Below are 11068 nucleotides of genomic sequence, written 5' to 3'. Positions count from 1 at the left end.
TTGCTCACATACACATAAACAAAAGTACACAAACCATATGTATATGGCTTAATTTTCACAAAGTGAATATGTCTGTGTAACTAGCACTCATATCAAGAAATGGTTACATTCTATAATTTCAGAATCCATTCTCATTTCTACTTAAGTCATTAAACTAATCATAATCAGTATCCTGATTTCTAACACCATGAATTAGTATGAGGTATTTTTGAACTTTCTATAAATGGAATCCTATGGTATGTACTCTATGCACCTGGCTTCTTTTACTTAGTACGTTTGTTTGATCCGTCCGTGTTGCATATGGTTGTATTCATTTATTCTCATTTGCATATAGTCTTCTACTGTTTATTTATATCACAAATTATTTATCTGTTTTACTCTTGATGGATATTTGGGTTGTTTCCAATTTTTGACTATTAAGATGAATGCTGCTATGAACATTGTTCTACATGTCTTTTGGTGAAAATATGTATGTATTTCTGTTAAGTATATGCCTAGGGGTGGAATTCAGAGCCAAAACATATGTTTATGTTCATTTTTTGTAAATAGTGCCAAACAAAGCCCAAATGCCTTTTTACCAGTTGGTTGCTGTTCTTTTAATAACTCACCCTATTCCCTTGCCTGTATTGTCCTCTGCTCTTTCCTTGTATCTGCCCCAAATTGTGTTCCCCTGGAAGCATCTTCCAAACACAGCAGCACTTAGAGTGCGGGTGGAGGGTTATATTCTTTTGGGGCTTCCTAAGGACTGGGTATGTGGTTTGGGCCAGGGGCCGACTTCCCAACTCCCTTTAGAAAATCTTCCTCTAGTTCAGGGCTTCTCAGTCTCCGTGCTTATTGACATTTCGGGCTGGATAATTCTTTGCTGTGGAAGGATGTGCTGTGCATTGTAGGATATTTAGCAGCATCCCTGGCCTCTAGTAACTAGATGCCAATAACACACCCCACTCCCCCTAGTGGTGACAACCAAAAATGTCTCTAGAACATTGCCAAATGTTCCCTGGGGGGTAAAGTCACCCTTGCTCAGGAACCACTGATCTAGTTACAAAAGGATCTTGACCTGAGATTAAAAGAGATCCATGAACTTGAAAGGAAAAAAAAAAATCACATCTTTGTTTTTACTAGCCTTTAACTAAAATTTAGCATTTCCTGTCATTCTAAATGTAGGCAAACAAAACAAAACAAAACCCCAAAACAACCAACCCCCTGCCCTCCCAAAACCCCAGTACCTTATATTAGCAATGTCTGTGACTTTGTCTTAATGCAAAGAACTGTTATTTTCATATCATGTGGGAGTTGTTTCAGCTTTCTTGAGAAAGAATTTGCATTCATCACTACTTCAAAGTCTCAGCTTTTAGGACTGCCACTAGATCTTGTCACTTAACTCAGTAAACAAGACATGTTACTAAGGCACACATGTTTTTAAAATATTTTGATAACTTTCTTTCAGTATAATTGGTTACCTTATTAGTTGTGTGTATTTTTATTTTATTCATTTAAAAACATTATGCCAAGAAGGGGTATAAAGGTTTCACTGGACTTCCAAAGTGATTCGTACCATTAAAAAAATTAAGAACCCCTGTTTTTTTTTTTGTTCTTTTTTAACATCTTTATTGGAGTATAATTGTTTTACAATGGTGTGTTAGTTTCTGCTTTATAACAAAGTGAATCAGTTATACATATACATATGTTCCCATATCTCTTCCCTCTTGCGTCTCCCTCCCTCCCACCCTCCCTATCCCACCCCTCTAGGTGGTCACAAAGCACCGAGCTGATATCCCTGTACTATGTGGCTGCTTCCCACTAGCTATCTATTTTACGTTTGGTAGTGTCTATATGTCCATGCCACTCTCTCACTTTGTCACAGCTTACCCTTCCTCCTCCCCATATCCTCAAGTCCATTCTCTAGTAGGTCTGTGTCTTTTTTCCCGTCTTACCCCTAGGTACTTCATGACTTTTTTGTTTTGTTTTGTTTTCTTAGATTCCATATATATGTGAAGAACTCCTGTTTTTTTTTTTTTTTTTTTTTTTGCTGTACGCGGGCCTCTCACTGCTGTGGCCTCTCCCATTGCGGAGCACAGGCTCCACACACGCAGGCTCAGCGGCCATGGCTCACGGGCCCAGCCGCTCCGCGGCATGTGGGATCCTCCCGGACCGGGGCATGAACCCGTGTCCCCTGCATCGGCAGGCGGACTCTCAACCACTGCGCCACCAGGGAAGCCCAGAACTCCTGTTTTGAACAGAGTTTCTGAATTTGGAAAGGTCTGTATGTGCTAGGCCACACCCATCATATGCTTATCATTGCCTTAAAGGAAGCCCCATGAGGATTTCATTTGGGCCAGTCCTGTAGGCTGTTTCGCCAGTGTGCACATCTGTCCTCAGAGCCATCTCCCTGCCCACTTTCCATACGTTGTCAGGGCTGCTCCTCAGTTCTGCTTTGGGTGTCCTCCTTTCACCTGCCTTTTGCCCCTGTTGGGGGACCAAGGTGTGATGAGCAGCGTCTCAACTGCTCCCATGTTTGGCAGCAGAGAGGGGCTGGATACCAACCGGCTCCTCGAACCTGCGTGGAGTCCTACTCCAGATGAGCATTTCAGCCTCTCTTCTCCCCCAGAGCTCCCACATCTGGCCAGTTGGAGAGAGAAAAAGTAGATGAATCAAATCTCTCTGTAGGCTCCATTTCACTTCCAAAACAAGAAGGAACCACTCCCCCCCCCCAAACCCAATTCAGACTAGCATTTTTGACTGTCACTGCTGTAGGGGATGCTATTGGCATCTAGTGGGCAGAGACCAGTGATGCTGCTAAACATCCTGCAATGCACAGTACATCCCTCACAGCAAAGAACTGTCCAGCCCACAATGTCAATAGTGCCAAGGTCGAATAGCGTATTATTGGACCATGTGACTGTGAAGTCCAGGGGTGCAGAAATGCACCCTGATATCATAGTTCCAGCTCCATTTCTTGGTCCTCAGGCTGCCTCCCTTTCTTCCCCTCTCCACCCCCAGATGAAAAGCGGCTGCTATAGTCACATACCTGTTGACCTGAAATAAATAGACTGCCAGATATTTCTCCAGCACAGATGGGTTTATTTGGGATCAGCAGAGAATTGCAATTCAGGTTCTGCAAGCATGATGAGCCACGTACAAGTTCCCGCATAGCAAGGGAAGGAGAACGTTTTCATAGAGGGGAAAACGAAGTTGGGAGGGCTCTAGTAAACAGAGTCTATGGCTTTTCATTGGCTGAGTCCTTGCCAGGAAAGAAGAGTCTTTCTTCTTCCTGTGGGGCTCTGCTGTCATGTCAGGGCGTAAGAGCTCCCTCTTCTGGTCTCCCAGCTCTATTTCATTGAGATTTCTGTTTATTAATTTTTTACATACTTCACCTTGACACACCATATTATCCACAGGGAGGAAACACCTTTGTCCCAGCATCTCCACCAGAGTCCTGATATTCTTATATTCTCTCTGACTGGATCAGATCTACAAGCCTCCCTGAACACCTCTCTTCAGCTTGGGCATGGAATGCTTTGATTGGCTTAGTCTTGGTCACATGTTCCCCAAAGAGCCAGAGATGGAATCCATTTACCTGCAACCACTTGGAGATAGAAACTGAGAGCTCTGGGGAGGGCAGGGGGGGCAGTGAGTAATAGACTCGGGAATGATAATCAACAAATGTCCACCATTCTTCTCTTCCCAATTACTCTCTTGCTTTCTGGCCATTTAACATGCGGTCCACCATCTTCACTAGTAATAACTTGGTGCTGTTCGGCTATGATCCCTATTTCCTTAATGCAGATTAGCTCAAACATAATTGGTAAATTGGGGGTTTGTCAGTATTAAGTACCAGTTGGGCCAGGTTCAGTTTTCTCCAGCACTTTAATATTTTGAAGTGATCTGGGGTAAACTTTCTCACAATTAAAGAGAGAGCCTTAGCAATATATGAGGATCTTAAGAAAAAGCTGAAAGTCCTATGAGGTGCCTTCCTTTAGTGACAGTAGTGGCAGGTTTGGTGACTTCCTGTATGATAAGCTGTCTGGGAAAGCTGAAAGTGCAGGTGCAGGATCGGCTTGGATTGAAGCAGTGTACTGTTTCCTCTTGTCACTTGTGCCCATGCACTCACTGACCACATCTCCTGCTACTCGCCTGTTCGCCATGCCGCCCCCCGCACATCCCAGGCACCTCCTCATCTCAGGGCCTTTGCACCTGCCATTCCCTTTACCAGGAGTGCTTCTCCTGGATATCTACATGGCTTGCTTCCTCATTTCCTCAAGGTTCTTGCTCAGATGTCACCCTCTCTGTGAGGCTTTCTTGAATCACCCTATTTAAAATGATAACCCCACCATGGACTTTCCCTGTCTCCCTTTTCTGTATAATTTTCTCTATAGCTCTTAACACTATATAAAAAAATAATACATTTATTCTTATTTATTCTGTCTATTTTCTGTCTCCCTACCCTTGAAACTGTAACATGTGTGAGTTCAGGTATTTTTGTCTGTTTTGTTCACTGCTGTATCCCCAGGTCCTCAAATAGGGCCTGACACAGAGTTAAGCTAAATAAATACTCATGGAATAACCCAATGAAATAAAAGCAACGGAATCACCCAGAGGCTTCGTCTTCCAGAGGTGGGGGACCAGTCTTGTAAGCAGCTCTCCTCTTGGGATTCTGGGCCAGTCCATTGCTTTTCCACACAATGGTGGATCATTTTTCCTTCTGGTTGTAGTGTATAACCTCAGGTGGTCATCCATTCTTCTTTTTGGTAGAAATTTTACTTTTTCCAGAACAATTTGACTTACATGTAAATTTTCTATATCTCCCCTTCCCTATTTATGTAGAGAAAAATACATTATGTTAGGGATTGATATCAGATTAAAAGAAAAAAAAGATACCTGAATAAATCTACAGAGAAATATAAATCCATATAGACACATCAATATTTAATAGAGGAAGTGGATAATCCTTATGTCTGCAGCAAGGATGGAAATTTCCTCACACTACTGCCAGATGTATAAGCAACCTGCAGATACTTTATTTTGTCTATAATTTTCCTATATTCCTCGGGTGCCCCTACTTGCTGGGAAAACTCAAGTTAGCTCAATCTTGTAACTTTAGTCCAGGGCAAAAACAAAAATATTCTCTGTGGGTGAAGTGGGTTGTCTCTCAGATTTTGCCTTTCCCTCTGTTTCTGCCAAGGTAGCATCTGGGCATAGAAGAGAGAGGGGTGGCTTTATCCGGGGGTGATATTCAAAATATTTACCAACTGATTTGGTACAGGTACAGACCAATCAGAATGGATGCTGATGCCAATAATCTGTCCAGCCCCTCCGATGCAGATGGTGACTATCCGCCCTGGCAAGGTGACCTCGAGGTGGTGACGTGAATGGGAGGGCTGCTTGGATTGGAGCAGTGTCCCCTGGCACCTCTCGTCTCAGCAACATTTCTTATCAGCCTGGTTGCTGCTTGCCCTGCTGGCATTTGCAGACCATGTTGGTGGCTGGTATAGGTTGGCCTCTCCTGAATTGGTCAGGAGAAGGTATTGGGTAAGTGAAGGTATTTCAAAGACAGTATACCTGTTCCATACGTCCTTGTAGGAGTTGGGGGTTTATCTTCCAAAAGTCAGGTATAACCCTTTATTCTTCCTGTTATGAAAGGTTGAAATACTCAATTTTCTAGGCTCTCTTGTGGCAAGCATACCCACATGAGAAAGTTCCACGTAATGAGATGCAGCCAGAAGCACCTGATGAGAGCTTCCCTTCCTGAAGGAAAAAACAAGTCTCACCAAAAGGAAAACTGTTGCTTCTTCCTGCTTGGAACATGGCTTTGAGACCTGAAGGTATAATGTCTATCTGTGACTCTGAGGAAATAAGCATGAAGATGAAGGCCCATTGATGGAGTTGCCAGATAAAATATAGGCAGCCCAGTTATATTTGAATTTCAGATAATCAACAATCTTTTTTTTTTGGCCGCCATGCAGCCCAACCAGGGATCGTACCTGTGCCCTCAGCAGTGAAAGCACCGGGTCCTAACCACTGGACTGCCAGGGAAGTCCCAACAAACAATTTTTTAGTGAAAGTGTTGTAGCCTTTTCTCCTGTTGTGGTCACCACCAGAAATGGATGAACCCCTATCCCAAATTTGATTCCAATGTTGCGACTGTTGACGTCATACACATACCAAGAGAGTAGGAAAGATTTCCGACTCACATAATGAGGGTTTCTGGGGACATCAGGAGACAGGTTCCCCAGCAGACCCAAAAATGACTTGAGAGTGCAGGGAGGGGCAGCCGCCTTGGGGTTTTGTGGTGAGGAGGGCTGGAGCTGAGGGGAAGGGGCTGAGCTTGCGTTGTTTGACCTTCTAGCTGGTACCGAAGGAGGGAGCAGCCGTTCTTACCAGCTCACTCAGGCGTGGGCAGAAGAGAAGGAGACATCGATGGGGCTTGAAAACTGTCATTCATTAGTCAAACATCAAAAATGGAGTCAGACTCTTTGTTACAGTAAGTGTGTTCCAAAGATTGTATGGACATACTTATGCTGAATTGATGTGTCGTGTGTCTGAAATTCAAATTCAGCTGGGTGGTGTTTGTTGTTGTTAAATCTGGGAGCCTTATCTATAGAGCAGAAAGATACAAAGGGCATGAGTCTCTCCTGTCGTTGTGGAACCATTGCGCCAACCCTGAACTGCCTACTTCCAGACTTCTTGTTTATGAGACAAATGAATCCCTATTTCTTTACGGCAGCATATTAGTCAGACGTTGAATTACCTGAAGCCAAACCTGTTCCTAAATGATACATCTCTACTGACTCTTCTGTTGGCAGTTATCTAGAGCTCTTCTGTTGGAAGCTACTATACGCTTCTACGCAGGTACAGATTATGTACCTCACTTCAAAGATTGTTGAAACCTGTCTAAGAAATTGAAAATAACCACAACCACAGAATGTGCATATATTATATTTCAGCACTTTAAAAAAAACAACTTTGCAATTGGGATGTGACTTGTGTAGGTGGGGTCTTAGATTAGATCTGTTGTTCTCAACCCTGGCTGCATATGAAAAATCATCTGGAGCGCTTCTAACAAATACGTTGCTGTACCCCACCCTCAAATGATCTCTGTAATTGGTCCAGGGTGTGGCACAGGCATTGGAATGTACAAAAGCCTTCTCAGGTGGAAGTAATGTGCAGTTAGGGCCAAACATCATTGCATGAGATAAAATACTTTATGTATGCATAGATGTGTTTACTCTGGGTCAAGGCTTCTTGTGAAGTTTTTTAAAAGGTTGAACTAAGGGAGAAAGATGTCTCATCGATGCCTGGTGACTAACAGCTGTTCAACAGGAAAGCATTGGATGCTTTAGCCAGCCTGCCTTAAGACACCAGCATGGGCAGGGAGTCAAAGCCAAGGAGAGCAGAGGGAATACAATGGCTTTTTACAAGGAGCCAGAAATCCAGAGGCAGGAAGTCTGCAGCTTCTCCCCACTTGATAGCACTCCTACCAGGTCTCTGGAGAAGATATTAAAGGAGCCAAGAACCTGGTAGAGGATTCTACTCTGTATATCTCGTGGGGGCGCGAGGTGGGGAGGTGGGTAGCGGCATACACTACATGCAGAATTCCGTGAAACCTCAGGAAAGAGCCAAAAGTTCAAATATTTTAGGAAGGGGGTTTGTTATTTTGTGAAATCTGCTGGTTGATTGGGGGAAATGAAAGTCAGGTGAATTGACTTCTGACTCTGAAAGTAAGCCTCGTTTTCTTGGGAACCAAATTGGACGTGTTTCTGTTCAGCTGCATGTTTTAGATCTCAGCCTTTATGTCTCATTGACGATCCTGAAGTCATGGACTTTCAGAGACACTGGACACACAAATGTGTTTGGTAGAAGTGTATAATTTTCAATCTGTTGGACTGTAAATTATCCTGATGTTGTAAAGGTACATCACGTGCTCATGTCGTGGGGACCTGCTTCATCCAGCCCCAGCTACTCCACACTGTGCAGCAAAACAAGTAATATAACGCTTGATCTTGTTTGACCAGTTCCTCCACGCTTTTTATTTTTCCTCTGGCTGCGGGCTAATCTCCCATCAGCAGGGACTTCCCCATAAGAAGTGGAACTGCTGCGTGTAACCTGAATTGCACTGAATTCCTTAGGTCTGCCTGATTCTAAACCAGTTTGGTTCTCACAGTGAAACCACATTGTGATGCCGCTGATGTTGATCCTCCTTTTTGCCCATGTGGACTCAATCCAGCAGCCTCCCTTTGCTGACTGTCTGTCTGTCTCAGTACTTGCTGAAAAGGCTGAATCACTGCCTTCCTTAAGTTTACACCCTGTGCTCCTATGATCCCTACTTTCAAAGCCTTGCCCTTTTTTCTGTGCATGCAAGATTACTCAGAAGGAATTAAGTGCAAATAAGGTAACAAGGGTAAATAAAACCCCATTCTATCCATAAGAATTTATTTTCTGTTTCTTGCAAGGCTTGCCTATTATAACTCAGCCCTACCGTTCCATGGGTTAAGAAGAGCGATCTCTTTTATTCAAATATACTTTATCTAAATCTCTTCTAGTAATATGATGAAATGTTCATAGTGAAAACAAAGGCAAAAGCTAATTGAGAGACAAGGAGACCTTCTGAGCCGGAGAGCTAGTTTGTCCATTCCTGGTCTGTGAAACAATCTTGTTTTATTGTACTTAGGCTATGGGATCTTCTTGAGTTTATTTTCTGAAAGTTTGTTAGGCACAATTAACTCAAGGAGGGGCCATATACCTTTACCCAGATCCATTCCAGGCAAGATCTAGAGACTTTATCCATAGATGCTAAACAATCAGGGCCCTGTATTTGGTTTCTGTGGTTGGTGAGTCCCTATAGAAGTCATTCACAATGCAGTTCACAAGTTTTTTTTTTTTTAATGCTTTTATTGTACCTAGTTTAAAAAAATTTTTTTATTGAAATATAGTTGATTTACAATGTTGTGTTAGTTTCAGGTGTATAGTAAAGTGATTCAGTGATTTTATATATATATACATATATATATATAAAATCTATTCCTTTTTTAGATTCTTTTCCATTATAGGTTATTATAAGATATTGAGTATAGTTCCCTGTGCTGTACAGTAGGTCCTTGTTAGTTATCTATTTTATATATAGTTGTGTATGTATGTTAATCCCAAACTCCTAATTTCTCTCTCTCCCCCCCCACTGCCGCTATCCCCTTTGGTAATTATAAGTTTCTATGTCTGAGTCTAGTTCTTTTTTGTAAATAAGTTCATTTGTATTATTATTTTTTTTTTTAGATTTCTTGTATAAGTGATATCATATGATGTCTATCTTTCTCTGACAGTATGATAATCTCTGGGTCCATCCATGTTGCTGCAAATGGCGTTATTCCATTCTTTTTTTTATGGCTGAGTAATATTCCATTGTATATATGTACCACATCTCCTTTATCCATTCATCTGCTGATGGATATTTAGGTTGCTTCCATGTCTTGGCTATTGTAAATAGTGCCACAAGCTTTGGGGCCAGATTGAGTTGCATGCTGGCAGTCAGGAGTTACTGGCTGGTTCACAGAAGGCAGGGGGTGGGAAGGGATTCTGGGAACATGGTGCTCAGAACATGGCTCTTATCTCCACTACCAACCCCCTCCATGTGCTTCCCCCCAGTCAAGTAGTTGCTGGGGCCTACATGTGGCTGGGTGCGAGTGAGGGCCATGTGGTCTTATGAGGGTCCCAGTGCAGAAAACTGGTGTGAGGCCTTGTCTCCTGAGGGCTGGACAAGCTTGAGGCTGGTAGGGCTTGGCCTGCAGAGATTCTGCTCCCTCTGTCCCCAGCCACAGGGGAAGTTCTACATATAAAAATGAAAGTGGCTTCTAACTCAAAGGCTTTCTCCCATACTAATGGCATTAATGGAGATTCAGTTTTCCCTCAGGAAGAAAGGTTTTTTTGTGATTTGTGACCGAAGTAGGAAAAGGTATCTCAGGTAGTCGGCTCTCTCAAAAAACTTTGTTTTTTGCAAGCAAAGCTTTCATTGGGAAACATATATTGTTCATTGTTATAGATAAAAGTTAAGACTCTTTGTAACCTAAGCTTACCTCTTGGAGGCTTCCTATACACCACAGCTAGTGTACTGAAATGTTTGGTATACACTAACACAGCTTGCTGGGGGAAGCTGTAGTTCATTCTAACTCTGCTGAGATGTGCTCCACCAAGGCCTCCTTAGACGTGCCTACATTCCATGGAGTGGGTAGTCTGGGAGGTTTGAGGGACTTGGATTTTGGTCCTCATTCTGATCCTAAGTAACTATGCAATTTAGGGAATTGCAAATTATTTCTGTTCATCTATAAAACAGAAGCAGATAAGAAAAAGGCCTTCTGTACCCTAGACAATTCATTTCCATAGAAACAACTGAGGGAGTTATTCTCAAACATGAATTCAAATCAGAACAGGGAAAATTGATAAAGTCATGGTGATGTGCTCAATACTGAAGTTCTAATGGGGCTAGAAGGAAATTTGCTGAGTGTTTGCAAATATAAATTTTTTTTTTTTTTTTTTTTTTTTTTTTTGGTGGTTCGCGGGCCTCTCACTGTTGTGGCCTCTCCCGTTGCGGAGCACAGGCTCCGGACGCGCAGGCTCAGCGGCCGTGGCTCACGGGCCCAGCCGCTCCGCAGCATGTGGGATCCTCCCGGACCGGGGCATGAACCCGCGTCCCCTGCATCGGCAGGCGGACTCTCAACCACTGCGCCACCAGGGAACCCCATGCAAATATAAATTTTGATGTAATGCAATGCTACCAAATATTGTTATAATGCTTTTTTCTCCTCCTCCTCCTTTTTCTTTTAAATTTCTGAACTGAGGGGAGATTTCATTACACTGACTGTTCAATAAAATTATCAAAAGATAAAATAGTGTCTCCTACCTTTTGTTCAGGAGATGGCTTTGTGGAGAGCCTTTTTCTAATACACAGATTTTAATTTCAAGGAAAATGACAAAGCATTAAACAAAGTGCAGATTTTTTTTAAACCTCAGAATTTTCTTTTTAATTTCAAGGGGTATTTTTGCCTTTACATAAACTTAACTTCAAGAAACTCAAAACTGA

Source organism: Hyperoodon ampullatus, assembly GCF_949752795.1.
Source record: "Hyperoodon ampullatus genome assembly, chromosome: 1".
NCBI classification, from domain to species: Eukaryota; Metazoa; Chordata; class Mammalia; order Artiodactyla; family Ziphiidae; genus Hyperoodon; species Hyperoodon ampullatus.
This window is presented reverse-complemented; position numbering follows the sequence as displayed.